The sequence below is a fragment of the Capsicum annuum genome, chromosome 3 (genome assembly GCF_002878395.1).
Source record: "Capsicum annuum cultivar UCD-10X-F1 chromosome 3, UCD10Xv1.1, whole genome shotgun sequence".
In the NCBI taxonomy this organism is placed as follows: Eukaryota; Viridiplantae; Streptophyta; class Magnoliopsida; order Solanales; family Solanaceae; genus Capsicum; species Capsicum annuum.
The window spans coordinates 39,733,270-39,749,346 of NC_061113.1; the positions used below are offsets into that span (position 1 = coordinate 39,733,270).

Here is a 16,077-nt window from a genome sequence, read left to right on the forward strand (position 1 = left end):
TTGGACAAAATTTGTTCCTTTGCACCTTAAGCTAGCCTCTAACGTGTTTATTCTTAAAAGGATATAAAAATTTTCATGCCTTAAGGTGGACAAGATTTGTCCCTTTGCACCTTAAGCTGGCATTCTGATGGATTTGTTATGTAAAGAGACCGTCTTGAAGTTAAATTGGTCGGTCTTACAGTGTACGAAGGCGAAGTTAAACTCTCGCACCCTAAGCCGATTGTTGCAAAGTCATCATCTTGAAGTCAAATTGGTCGGTGTTAGTGTGTACGAAAACGAAGTTAAACTCTCGCACCCTAAGCCAATTGTTGCAAAGCCACCATCTTGAAATCAAATTGATCGGTCTTAGAGTGAACGGAGGTGAAGTTAAACTCTCGCACCCTAAATTGATTGTTCCATATTGTTATTTGCTTCAACCCTACAAAAGAAGAAGAAAAGAAAAGAAAATAAATCACAAAGAGAGGAAAAAGAAAGTACCTTGCTCTTGATTTCAATTAGACACAAAACTGCTGCCAGAAGAGATCTCACGAGTGTGCGCTGAAATAATAATGAAATTCATGGGTATATATAGGCACTGTAGGGCAGTGGATATTAGCTAATATTGTTAAGGATCCCAATTCAAGTCAAAAGGGATTAAAACAATCTAAGTAGGACTCTACTATTGGTACGAGTACGAGCTGCGTCAGTACCCTAATCCATATATCCTATATGGATTTGGAAAACAAAAGAAAGGTAATTGGCAGTAATCACATGGGTTAGGCTGCAAATGTTTTCCAACTTCATGTGTGAATCAAATACCCCTGGTGGATATTACCTTAAATTAATTTAAAATATTAAAAGTGAAGTAATGGCCATCTGGACAATATTGTATAGTACTTCCTCCATTTCATAATAAATAAATTGTTAAATTTTGGTACACATATTAAGGAAAAAGCATTAAAGACATAAATTTAACACAACTTTTCATTTTTATCCCAAAAAAAAAAAGAAAAAGATGATCTTGTAATATTTTTTCAAAAGTTAATTGGTTGTCAAATTATAAGGGCAAATTTGAAAAAAAATTCAATGATTTACTTTTTTTGAAACACCAATAAATACCCCAACAATTCACTTATTTCGAAACGGAGGGAGTATTATGCAATCATTGGCACATCATTGTCATTTTTTTAATACTCAGAGTTAAAACTTTAAAGACATGCCATTAATTAATACTTCAAGACTCACCTTCAATTTCAATAAATTGTTATTTCGACAATTCTTGAAGTAGGGGACATTCTGTGGACAATGAAATTTTATAAAATATAAATTCGTACAAAATTTGAATTATATTAAATTCAAAAATATATTTGTCTCAAATAAATTTAGGAGATTGATATAATTGGATTGATTTAAATCCAAAAATGCATGGATTTAATTAAAGTCCAAATGTTATTGGATCAATCCATTAATTTGGGCTACAAATGATGAGCTCATTTTGCTAAACCCAAGATATTGTCATATTTTACAGGCCCAAATAAATGTCACGTGGAATGCCAAGTCAAGTGAGGGAGTTAATAGGACCATGCCACATGTCAAAATAATGCAGCAGACCCAATAAAATCAAAATCCATAAAAGGCGCCACGTCACTTGAATTTGATTGGTCAAAGGAAGTCCATCTTCATCATGACTCTTCCTTTTTCAAAACTATAAATAGGGGTCTCATAATTCAGAAAGACACCTCCAGAACTCTAACAAGTAGCAAGAGAAAGCTCGTGGACCAAACGCTGCAATTTCTCTAAAAAACTTAAGCATTCAAACCAAGTTCATCAAGATTCAAGATCAGGACCACAATATTCAAGAAAAAGTTCCAAAGCCCTTGAATTCAAGTCCAAGTCAAGATCAAGTCTCTCAAGTCCATCAAATCAAGTTCAAATTCAAGATCAAGCTTTAAGCCCTTGAATTTATATTTGAAAAGGCGAATCAAAGGATTCATAGAGATTGTAACACTCACTTATTGAAATCAATAAAACGATTGTTGCAATATTTTTCTTTTCTCGAATTATATATATTTTCGGCCTCGAAAATTTTATTGTCCAACAACACGGATAGAGGATACATATGTAAGTTAAAATCGTAATTTTTTTTACATTGAAGATTACTAAAATACAATGATTCCTTAATTCAAGAGACAATGTAGTAGATATTTCTTGAGACTACAATATGTTATCATTCGAATATGCAGTTAAGTGTAGCAACCAAACAGACTTTACCTTGAGCTAGGTTCCATTGGACTATAGGGTAATAGGTGAGAAAATAGTCATCTTCTAATGTAGAGTCGTTAGTGACTCCTTTATATGTGCAGTCACACACAATTTGTATACCTTCAGTTGCATATATATATCAGGACAACTATTTTGTTGCCACTATAGCTCTCCCATGAATCTAGTTGATCTACTCAGCCTATTGTGATGTTCTTCTGAAGTGCATCAACAAGTTTATCTACGTTAAAATCATCATATCGTTCTTTTTACAATTTCAGTTATGTTGGAATTCTAGACATAATGAAGAACTACTTTTTTAATTTACCGATGAACATCTAGTGTATTGCCTCCTCTATCTGATGAATGTCCCCAATAAAGTTAAAAAGAAAAAGAAGTGTTTCTGTCAAATTATATGTTGAAGCCTGATCACTGTCTTTGTTATAACTTAGGAGCTGGTCAGTGTAATTGTTGATTGCACCAGCTACACATCTATCTGCAACTCCATCTTTATCTTTACCATCCCTGTCGTATTAGTAAGTGCAAAGTTTATCTGGGATATCAATATAATGAAGAGGTGATGACCAATGATAACGAAATTTAACACGATCTTCCCATCTATATACAATTACAAATCACTATTGACAAATGTTGGCTATAACTTCTCTATTCTTCTGCAGCTTTACTCAATCTTTACTGAGAAATCTTACAAACAGAATAATGGACATCAAGTCCCCTACCATGAACTACTGAAACAAAAAAACAAGACAGACATTATAGCCAAAGATACATGAAATTTATGTAACTCCATTTTTGTTGTAATTTCAAACTCAAAGTAGTTCAAATCTTACTTAGAATTCATTTTATACCATTTATTATATACTAATTTTACTTTTAATGTAGAATCGATACGTTCAAGAAATTAAAGAGCTAAAAAAAATCGACTGATAGATGATCAAGGTAATCCAATCATGCTATCAGAGGAAGAAACTCTCCCATATTAGCTGAATGTAGTTGGCGTCTTGTACAAGAAAAGGGCATATAATCTTTGCTTCGAGAAGAACTTTCACCGCCTCCAGTGTGGATTGTAAGGTATAGGGGGTTGCTCCACTATGCCAGATGAGCAACTTGAGGAGATATGATAAAAAGTTTGGGAGCTTGCTAGAAAGTATGAGGAGGAATGAAAAAGAAGAATGAAGGAAGAGCAACGTAGGACGACACTTGAATCAGACGTCCAAGAACTCAAGGCTCAAGTAAATACCTTAATCAAGCTTCCTACTTCTTAGCCCCCTATCTCTGATGATAGTGGTGGTGGAAAGGATGAGGATGATGGAGAAAATGAAATGGAGTATTAGGGGGTGGTGTTATTTTAGTTTAGGATTCTATTAGTTTGGAGTATTTTTGAAAGAATTTATTTTGCTACTTGTTTGCATACTTTTTTGACACTTATTTGCATATTGTTTAAGTTGGATGAATATGTATGAAATTTGGTTGCTTAATTTTAATGTTTGAATTGCTTCAGAAGCATTTTCTTATTGTTTTGCTGGTTGTTATTGTTTGTTTGTTGATCTTCTTTTGAAAAATTGAATTTTGATGCAGTAAAATGCTAAAAGTAATAATCATATTAGCAAGGGGCTTAGGGAGGGATATCCCTCAAAATATCAAATTATATTTTTATTTAACTTAGTGAGGGTCGTCCCTTATATATATATATATATATATATAGTAAGGGACGTCTCTCACTAAATAATAAATTATATCATATATATTTTTAATAGAGCAAGGACGTCCCTCAGTACATTATATTTTTTCAGGAAATTATGACACCAAAATAGTGATTATGACACCAAAATAGTGATGTCTGAGTGTCAAGATCTTTCACTACTTTAGAGTCTCCCTCACTAATTATTAGCAAAACTCAAATTAGCAAGACACCTGATAGCAATGGTTGCCCTCACTAAATCTTGATTAGTGAGCGATATCCTGTTGACACCTAATTTTTGCCCTCCGCGACTAAATTTAACCCTGAGTTTCTTCAATTTTTAATAAAGTTGAAATATTTATTTCATCCGAATAAATGCACTCTAAAATATTTATTTGGGTTAATTTTGTCATTTAATTGACCATTATAGGTTTTTGTATTTATATATACGAAATTGTATAAATTTTGTAACTTAAATGAACATTTTTATCTAAATTGGACTTTTACTAATTAAGCTTGAAAATTAATCTAACCGGATAAAGTCTTGATTTAAATAAAATTTGTTCTCAAAATTAATTTATTTTGAGAAATATTTATTTGATTTTATTAAATCAACAAGTTTCGGATTAAAGAAAGTATTAATTCATCTTGAATTTTAATTTAATTTAGTCAATCTACTAGATTTGGCCATAATTGAAATCAAATTGTCCATAATTGCAATGCAATCGGTCAATTAATTTTTAATTTGATTAAAATTAAATAAAATTTGGCTAAATTTTAAATTCCAAATGGGGTTATATTTTAAATAACCCTAAATTTCCAAAAGCTCTCATAATTTCTATCCAATTCCCACCAAATCAAATTCAAATCTCAAAATTCAAATTTTAAAATTCAAAAATTGTACTACATTTTATAATTCTCCCTAAACCTTGTCCTTTTTTCAATTTTGAAATTCAAAAACTGTAGTATATTGTACAAATCTCCCTCATCCTTGTCCTTTTTCTAAATTTATATTTTGAAATTCAAAAATTGTACTACATTGTACAATTCCTCCTTCAGCCTTGTCCTTTTTTCAATTTTGAAATTCAAAAATTATACTACATTGTACAATTTTTCCCACCTTATCTTCCACCTCTCCTTATCCTCAATTTTTAAAATTCTAAAAACACCCCTAAATAGTTTCTCTCACATTGGTGGATTAATAGAATTGGATCCCCATCCTTTCCTATAAATACTACCACTATTTTGGTAAAAAAGAAAAAAAAAGTCTCAAAGTCTCAAACAGTGAGAAAAACTTTTGAGCAAATAGTTAATTTCTTTTATTTAGTAAAAGTTTTCAAGCAGTAGTCTAATCGGGGTTCTCGAAAGATTGCTTTTCGGTAGTGATCAAGACTCTGAAGAGAGCTTGAAGTCCCGTTTTGCTGCCTCAAAAAAGGTAAACAGAACTTTCCCTTTTTAATTTTATTATGTTTTCTTCTTCATCTCCTTCCTCTTCGTAGTTCGTAATTGTAATTGTGTATCCTGGAATTGTTTGTTGTAGATAGCCTTGAATGCTATAAGACGTTGTGGTATCAATATTATGGTTATTTTCACTTTCATGGTATAAAAATGAGCTAACAATCATTGAACATGTTTCTTTGACTTTATTTTTTGATTATTATGGATAAAGTTTTTATCTTTGCTTAAAAGACGTACTTATGACTTGTTTAAATTCATTGTTGGCGGATATGCTTGTTTTAGCATGTAAAGTTGTTTCCTCTATGTTGAAAAGAATAGTTAATATTGATTGTTTTGCCTTTTGGCTTTATTCTTTGATTATTATAGATAAAGTTTTGATCTTTGCTTAAAAGACGTACTCATGTCGTATTTAAATTCATTGTTGGAGGATATGTTTGTTTTTAGCATGTAAAGTTGTTTCTTTTATGTTGGAAAAATAGTTTATATTGTTTGTCCCGTCTTAATAAAATAGTAATTGGTTAAGTCAAGAATTTGTCACTTAGTTACTAATTATTTTAATGAATTTCAAAATCCTCATATAAGAGATGAAGTACTAGCTTTATTTTTCATTCAAGATGTTTATTCCTCTTTTGTTCGCATGTTGTCTTGTCAAAATGATGAGAAAGTTCGGACTTTTATGGCTAAATAGAATTATTTACATATTTTTGAGTCATGCATAGTATGATTGTTGAATGATATTTCACTTTTAGAGATACTAAACTTTTATTCTAATTTTCTTACTCTGGATTGTTATATGTGCTCTTTGTGTGTGTAAAGACTTGATTCATATCTCTCTTTAATTCATAATATCAAAAGAGAATTAACGATGTCTTAAAAAGATAAATCATAGGTCGTTACACGTTTTCCTTTAAAATGTTGGTTGTAATTTAGATGTATAAATCTTCGTTAATGTCGACTTAATTGAAATTTAAAGATTCTCTTTCTTTAAAAGTTAGCCTTTATTTTCTTTTTTCTTATCGCCTCATCCCTTTACTCTCGCAAGCTTACGTTGTTTGTTCTCGCATTAATTCATTGAATATAGCCTTCTTCCTTTTACCTTTATTCATTCTTAATATGAACATAAATCAAGAGGCATGTAAGTAGGTATCTTTGCTTTGCATATTATCTGTTGACTCTTATTCTTGTTATACGTGTGCAAGTGTGCTTATCATTAACATTTAAATATTGGTTCTTGATATTTTCTTTTGTTTTGAAATATGTTACTTTTATGCCTTGAATGTATATTAATTTACTTATCTTTTCTTGCATGCAAAAAATGTCTCGAGTCCAAATGGACTCCTCTCCTCTTACATTTCGTAATGGGCTAATGAGGCCCACCTCTTCGAAGATTAAGTCCAAAAGTCAATTTTTTGGTGTGCATGTGCAAAAAGATGGAAGAAGAAGGAAAATGGGTCAAAAACTCATTATTAAAGTAGCCAAGAGACTCGAAAGGTCTCATTTGTTTATTATCGCTTTACTTGTCTTTATTTACTTATTTACTTCTTTGTTCATTTATTTGGGTCTCGAAGTCAAAGTTGTAAATTAATACAGGTGAAACAGGTTGTGGGCCGAAAGCCTAATATTTAGATTAGGATAGGTGATGATGGGCCAAAAGCTCAAATTAGCTTAGGACATGTTTATTGGTTTGGGCCTAATGGCCTAAGTCTTTTAGTTTCTCCCCTTCTCCTTTTACGTGCTAGTTGTTATCTTAGGCCTAGTTAAATTTCCTACTAAGTCGTTAAAAACTGATTTTGCATAAACCTTAAAAGATATTTTCTTAATCTCTTTTTTTTTCAAAAATCAGCTTCTCTTTTTTCGATGTTAGTCAAAGTGATTTTCAAATAGTCCGAATAACCGCAAGTTAACGGACATTTTAGACGCCTTAAAAACCTTCCTAAAATGTTAATAAGAACCTCTTACCTGGGATTTTTTTAAATGCCTAAGTCTTTTTCTGTTTTGAGATTTAGGATTTTATTTTAAAGTTTTCTTAATTTCTTTTCAAATAAATTAAGTGGCGACTATGTAACTTCTTAGATTGTTTCGAAATTCTTTTTAAAATTTCGAAATAGTTTTAAAAGTCGAAATCAATATTTTCCAATCCTTCAAGTTAAAAAGGGATAAAACATATCCCTCACTAAGTTGCATGGCTAAAATAAGACTTTTTATTATATAAATATGTATAAATATTGTATGGAGTAAAATTAGTGTTAAGGAACATGACATGCTTTAGGAAAGCAACTCGGAAGTACATAACACAACAACGAGGGCAACAATCGTGAAGGGGCTCTCTCTCAGGGAAGCGGCGGTAAATTAAAGGCATTCTTCTGTAAAGAGTAATACTCGACATCTTTAGCGATATAACGTAAATGATAAATAAGGGACAAGAATGTCAGGACCTTCAGGGGTGAGGAGGAGTCCAAGCGGAGAACAGCATCAGACGAATATTAGTTGAATCACTACCAAATCAAACAGGTGGTGCACTTGCAAAGGTCATAGTTCTTTAGGTTATTATTGTCGAATGGTGGTTGACCAAAGCCTAAGGCGGTTGTACACTATAATTAAATAGTTGTCCTTACTCACTTGTAAAGAAATCTGTTTTGCCACTCTCTCAATCAATACAATAGTCTTTACTTGCGATTGCACTCGGGAGCATCGCTCATTCTCTCAAATTTAGCTCTAGCTATTTCCTTTTTGTCATCTAGAAATAAAATTGCTAATAAATCGAATTCAAAATAAGTGTGAATCGTAACGCTTGCTCTTGACTCACCTACAAATTTAATTGTACCGAATTGATGGTAAACAAACATTGTTGCAAAAAGTTTTTTAGCTACACGAGTATAGATTAAAAAAATATAACATGGATGTGATGTATTTTATTGTTTCATATATTTTTATAAAATTTCCGAGTGAAGTTTTTTAATTTTTTAATTTTTTTTTTTCATTTTTTCTATGAAAGCTTCTCCCAATTGATCAATATCTCAGTTAGGGGTGAGCATGATATGTTATACACCGAATTATATATTGAATCAGAAAATTTGATACCATAATTTTAATATTATGATATTTGATATGATATATAATATACATTTTAAATTTTTTGATATTTGGTACAATATTCGATATTTATAATTAACTTATTGAATATCGAATAACATATCAATGTATAGAGTTACATAATCTATGCAACAGTATTAAAATACTGACAAATATACACCTAGTATTAATATAACACTAAATGTTTAGAAATTAAAACTTTAACTACTCTATCTTAATTGAAAACTCTTTTTATGTGATTGATTATCAAAAGGAATAGTTTATAGTTTCTTGTGAATATTTCTACATGTGGAATGTGTTAGTATAATACAATTGGGATGTTTTCTTTCTGTTGAAAAGTCGAAGTCATAATACTCTATTATATGAATATATATATATATATATATATTATCGAAGTTGAACAAATTATGAATACCGATTATCATAATATCTAAGACTGAAATTGAACTTCAAAATATCGAATCATACTATATTAATTTGGTGTAATAATAATACTGTAGTTTAAAAAAATTAAATATCAAAATTATCATATACTAGAAATTTTAAACAGCATAAGATATCACACTATGTCCATCTGTAATCCCATTGTGTATATGTGCAATTACGCCTGTGCACAAATATTTGAATCGAATTGAAATTTCAAACTTTGATTTGCTAAAATCCATATCTTTACTTAGTTTATTTTGGATTCAATTCGATTCATTTTTTATTATTTCGATTCAGTTTGTTTGAATTTGAAATTTCAATAAACAACTATTTTCATTTTAATTATAGATTAAACATAATAATTAAAATGTACTAAATATGGTTTTGGGCTATTATGAGTCTGTATTAATTTTGTAAGTAATTAATAAATACTAAATATCATCATCATTATATGTATAAATATTGATTTTCGAATCATTTGAATTATAAAACACCAATAACCAAATTCAATTTGAAAAAATAAAATATTTTATAATTAAATTCGTAATCAACTCAAATTATATAATTCAAATTGAACTATTTAAATTTTTAAAAATCATCCAATTCGATTTGTGCACAACCCATGTGCAAATTCATGGAAGGGAATAGGAGTGGTTGGCTTAGTGGGAATTGAGGACAGAATCTATATTTGCTTCATTGAGGAAATATATTCAGACAGGATACTTCCACAAAAATTTATGTGATTTCCCCCAATTCTTAGTGTAGTTTTGATTTCTTGAATTTAAATCCTAAAAATAAAAAGCCTCTCGAAATATAGTAATTTGCTTTTAATTGGTTGTAATACAAATTCTAAATTACTTAAATCAACATAATTTAAATAGTGATTTTTTCTTTTAAAAAAAGGCAGCCGTCTTTGACTAGTCACTTTTTCATCTTTCAATTTGCTACTTGGGTGATTTGTAATGTTAGTCCACTTAATTGGACTGTATCTTCTGCAAAGTGGATTACCTCTTAGAAGAGCAAAAATCATTTTTGTTTCTTCTATATAGAAATGACAGTCCTTGGACGATCAAGGCATTTTTGTCCATTAACAAAAAGTTTAACTTAAAGTGATCGTACATAATGCAGCAAAAGTATTGAATATCATCCTAAAAACAAAACAGGCAAATTGCTATCAAATAACATTAACTGGTGATGGCCACGGCTAAATATTAAATACTCACTTTGAAAAATGTAGTAGAGGCCATTTATATATTTTTAAAAGGATAAATAACACAAATTTCCATACTTAAAGAGACTATATTACCTAATATCTCTTACTTTTTTAAAATTTATATAAAATCCCATTTTTTAACTTTACTCTTGATACATATCAAGAAAAACTCACATCCTATTTTTACTCCACCATTAACTCATTTAAGATTTGTTTCCCTAAAATATCTCCCTAATTATCAACAATTAAATCATCTTCCTTCCTGATTTTTCCTCTTCCATTAATGTTTAAATCATCTTCCTTCCTGATTTTTTCTCCTTCATTAATGCATGCAACTTTTTTTTCCTCTCCTAAAATCTCTCTCATTTTTTTTTAAAAATCTGTTGATACATATATAAATTTATTTAGTTATTCATACATGTTTACTTTTGTAATGGTGATTCATATGAATGATAAATATGATATCATTATATGAGTATTATGGTGATTCATACATAGGTACATTTTATATTATTTTAACGAGTGATACATATGATATTAATAGGTGATACATATTGTATTATGGTGATTCATATGGTAGATACAATTATTTATTTCAATTATTGGGTGATTCATATAATATTAATGGGTAATATATATAGTATTATGGTGATTCATATGGTAAATACAATTATTTATTTCAATTATTGGGTGATTCATATATATGGTATTATGGTAATTCATATGGCAAATACAATTATTTATTTCTATTATTGGGTGATTCATATATATGATATTATAGTGATTCATATGGTAGATACAATTATTTATTTCAATTATTGGGTGATTCATATGATATTAATGGATGATATATATGGTATTATGGGTGATTCATATGTTATTAATGAAAGGTAATGGTGTAGTCAGTGTAGGAAACAAAAGTAATAATATTTTAAAAATAAGACTAAAAGCAGAATTGAAATATAATTATAATTAAATCTAAAAAAATAGACTAAAATTAAAGATGAAAAAAAGAGAAAAAAGACCCAAAAAATCATGTCTTTCATAATTAAAGACGAAAAAAGAGAAACATAATTAAAACACCTAAATTAAATCTAAAAAGAGAGACAAATCAGATAACTTTCCTTAAATAAAAGAATACAATTAATAAAAGAGAATCTATTATTTCCTTAAATAAATATTTTATTAGTTTCAAATGTATCACTTTTTTATATGTATCATCATATAACATATGTATCACATTTCAAAAAATTGGGATAAAATATAATTAACAAAATAATCGAGATTTTATATAATACCACTTAAAGATTTAGAGATTTAAGTAAGTTACCCTATTTAAAAAAGTGGGGCCATCTGACCCATGATTGGTAAAAGTCATAACTTATTTCTTTTTTAATAGATTATTTCTAAAATTAGGAGATCTAATCTACTGATGTACTTGCTATTTCTTCTTATTTATTACTGTATAGTGTACTGAAAATAATTAATTAAATTTAAATATTTGTTATATTTGAGAAAACTCATTCACATTTTTTCACTTTTATTTTTTATTTAATAAATATAAAAAATTAATATGATAAAAAAATAAATAGAGTAATTGATAATAACATTATTATATTTTATAGCTCCACAAGTGAATTTTGAAAATGAAAAAGTGTATGTAGACCTTATCTATACGTTGTTACATAGAGAAAATATTTTCGAAAGACCTTATACTTAAAGAAAGCAAAGACACAACATTTATGAAAACATAAACAATAATAAGTCAAGAAGGAAATAGAAGCATACGACACAAAGTAGTTGAAAAAAATTTAAAACACCAAGTTATCTTTTAGAAAAATATCAATAAATATCATAAAAATATTATACTTGATATTTGAGTATTCACAAACTTTTGTATTTGTGGTAAAAATTAATGATAAACCTTTTGAATACGTTTTATGAACTATTGACTTAATCAGATTTTAAGCATATAACTTTTACGAAAGTAGATGAATTTAAGCAGATTAGTATTTAGAAATGATAAAAAGGAATATCGAATGCATTATTGCACTTTTAAAAAAGTGCAGAGCCAATTAACATAATTAAAAACGTTTTATTTTGAATGAATTAAAAATATTTAGTCTAATAAACAAATTTGATTTGTAACTATAAATATTTTATATTTAAGAACTTTCCTACGAGGTTTTAAAATTCATTAGAAAATCTCAAGGAAATACACTTATATTTAAGACTATATGTAATCTTTTTATTAAACTAATGTAATTGATAGAGGTAATTAACTGTATATCATTTTATATTAAAAAATCAAAAACAAATATTGTATTATGATAATATTTCTATTATTGATTAAGATCAATTATTTGTAGAATTTTATGTGATAGTAAGATGCACTTTTTAAATTTTAATTTTTTTTGTGCCTCACATATTAACATTATTGATCTTTAAAGATTAATACACAAAAGATCACGATTGTTCTATATAAAAAATATTCAAATCTAATAATTTATGTATTATCCGATAGTAAATATTATGACATCGTGAGATATCTCGCTTGAATGAATTAGTTGGAACCAAAAATGTTAGTAATGAAAAAATTATTAGATTTAAATATGGTGCAACTTAAAAGATGAATTTTTCAATAATTGATACCAACAGTATTTGACACTATTTTTGAATTAAATTATGTTAATACTTTATTTTTTAAAAATATTTAAGGGGATCAATAAAATGTTTGTTAAAGTGTTCTATTTTTTTTAAGACAAATTTTGATATTTTTAAAATAGTCAAAATAGTAGGAAAAACTTAAATATATTAATAAAAAAATTAATCTAAAATCTAAAATTTATAATCAATTACAGAGGGCCCGTGCACTGGCCTAAAATTATCTAGTATATATTATAAGCTTAAAACTCTGTTTGGATGGTGGTTTGTCATGGTTTCATAATGTACGGTATTGTATGGTATGATATTGTACTATACGGTATAGTACAATATCATATTTGGATAGATTATATTGTTCACTGCTGGTTAATAATAATTTTATTATTTGGTTTAACAATATGGTACTATATCGTAACTGGTAAGTTTACTAAAATACCCTTAATAATTATAAATGTTAAATTTATCAGTAATTGTTAGTAAAATAATTTTCTTCCTACTAATTTGTCATAAATTATGTCATGTAGATATATTAAATTGTTAAATTCATGTAAATTCTAACAAAGTCAATAAAAGAGTAGATCAACATAAATATAACCAGATTTATTTTTTATAGTAACAAATTTTATTTCTTTTTGGAGTTGATCCAAAACGTTGGATTAAAGAGTTCTTGATCTTCTTATATGATCTTGGACAATCCTATCTCCACGAGCTAGTTTTTATAGTTGATCTAGACCCAAAGTTAATTTATTTATCATGTTATTAGAGCCACAAATATATTATCGATAGGGGTGGGCATTTGATATTCAGTTCGGTATTTTTAAAGTTCGAGTTCGGTAATTCGATAATTGGTATTTGAACGTAGATACCACATACCATACTTATAAACATTGGTAATTCGGTAATCGATGAATTAAACTTCTATTCGGTTCGATTTTTGGTAATACCATATTAAAATTGGAGATGTGCAAATGTACATTTAAACATCAAAGAGTATATTCAATAAAAATCCTATTTATTATTCCTTTTGTTGCTTTTTACAAATATATTACAAAGGTTCAAGAGATTCTTTGGGATGACTAATACTATTGTCTATTGGGTTGGTTAGACATAATTTATTTTATCTATCTATCTATCAATCTCCCTCTCTCTCTCTCTCTATATATATATATAAGGAAAAGATTGAAGTTGAATAAGCAGGAGTTGAATATTTAATTGGTTATTGTTTAATAATAGGTGGAATATACATGCAGGCCCTTGAATTTGTTGAATTTTTTCGTATTGACACTTTAATTAGGCTACGTTCCTATTAAACTCTTGAATTTCATAAAATTTGTCTATTAAACACACTCCCCAACCTGACAGAACATGTGAAGTACACTCTTTTTTGAGAGAGTGGAAGACCTTACTCTATTTCAGTTATAATCTTTTTGTTTCTTATCATTTTCAAGATCCATTGACAACCATCATCTTCGGCTCTTTCACCATCACCGACACCTCCAACAAGTAAATAATTTTTCACTAAAATGTATTTGTTTTTTCTTTTTTTTTTTTAGAAAAAAATTCCACAACTAATACTCCTCCTAGCCACTGTCAAATTAATGTAAGCAGGAAGACTGCCGCAGCGACACCATCGTCACATCACAACTGTCGCTAGCTTACCCATTATTTTTGTCGCTGTAAACTTTCTCGCCATAATCTCACTCTCACAGCTTTGACTTAAATAACATTTCTTCTCAATGACTAAATCAAAAAGAACTCAAAGTATCAAAGTTTTTCAAACATTCAAAGGATCGTGATATAATCAACACTTTTATCGTGATTCTTAAGTAAATTGTTTATCTTTTTTTAATTTATTTTTAATGAAATTATACTTAACAAAAATATCATCAAAACTAAGGAAAGTTAAATCCTATTTGCATTCTAACCAAATTTAAAACTAATTTTTTTCGTAACCAGATTATTTCCTTCTCAAAGGTTTTTCTTCCCCTCTCTCTCTCTATATATATATGGAGAGAGAGAGAGACAAATAGATATTGTTGGCGGAGTAATTCTTTAATCGTCTAAATATTATGAACTTTGTAATAAGTAATTCTTTAAATCAATCATATTTTTGAACTTTGAAAAACTTGTTGTTTATTTAAGAATAAGAATTTAAAGAAAAAGAACTAAGCATAATTGCTAATTCTCATCGTTGTTGTATTCTTTCAAATGAGTTTATATAATTTGTAAATCTCTTGATTTTGAAATTAGATTCTCAGACAATCGTGCTTCTCATATTTCACAACAAAATAAAGGCAAACCACAATATAACATATGTAACATTATTAGAGAAAAAAAGAGGGAGAATAAGTACAATTATAAACATAGCTCAAAGAATATTTATCCTCACACAATATAACCTAATTATGGTAGAAATAAGAAATGATGATTGTAAATATAATATCTAGGTGCATCAACTATAATACAATTAAGAAAAAACTTACGGGAAAAAGGACATTGAACAAAAAGAAAACATAAATACACTCAGTTGATGGTACCCTTCTTTCGAGCAGCATAGGTGTCTAATTTAGATATGAATGTAGCATGTTTTAAATTGATTTAGTTTTGTATATTCATAGAAGATGCAAATTTATCTTAACTATGATAATTCTGACGTAGTGTTGGTGACATGTTGATCCATTAAATCTTTCTTCTAGTGTCATTCTATTCTCATTAATTTGCCCCCAACTGATGACAATATAAAACTCAACTGCATTAAAAGTTTTTTTTTTTTTTAAAAAGAATCTTCAAAATCAAATATGTCTACATTCTACACAAGGTTGCATACCCACAAACAAAAAAAAGAGCAAGAAAACATAAAGACATGCATGTATAAATTAAAGAGCCCCAGGGCCCGTTATGATCAATTGTTAATGAAGATGAAATGAATATCCAATTTAAGCATAAAGGAGGTTTAATAATAGAGAAACACCTAGTCCTATTCCTTTACGTCCATAGGCAATTGTTGAGTCATCTATATGAGTACGTGATTTATTATGTCTTTTTTTTACGTACCATCAATTGATCTCATCCTTGAAATATATATATATATATAAAAAAAAATTCTCATATATATTTTGTTTCAACTTTAGGTGAATTATTTGTAAAATGAAATTTTCAAAATCAAAATATCAAATTATTTGATGATACTTAAAGTTACAAAAGTTAAGAAAATATAGAGGAGTAGCTTTTGGATACGAATGTTACTTTCAAAAAATTCAAATGCGTCTTTTTTCTCTTCAAA

The 16,077-nt window shown here is 28.3% G+C and overlaps 1 pseudogene; it reads right to left on the reverse strand.

Moving 5' to 3' along the window:
- Positions 1 to 2,206: 2,206 nt before the first annotated feature.
- LOC107866367 lies at positions 2,207 to 2,981 on the reverse strand (annotated as a pseudogene).
- Between the last annotated feature and the right edge of the window lie 13,096 nt (positions 2,982 to 16,077).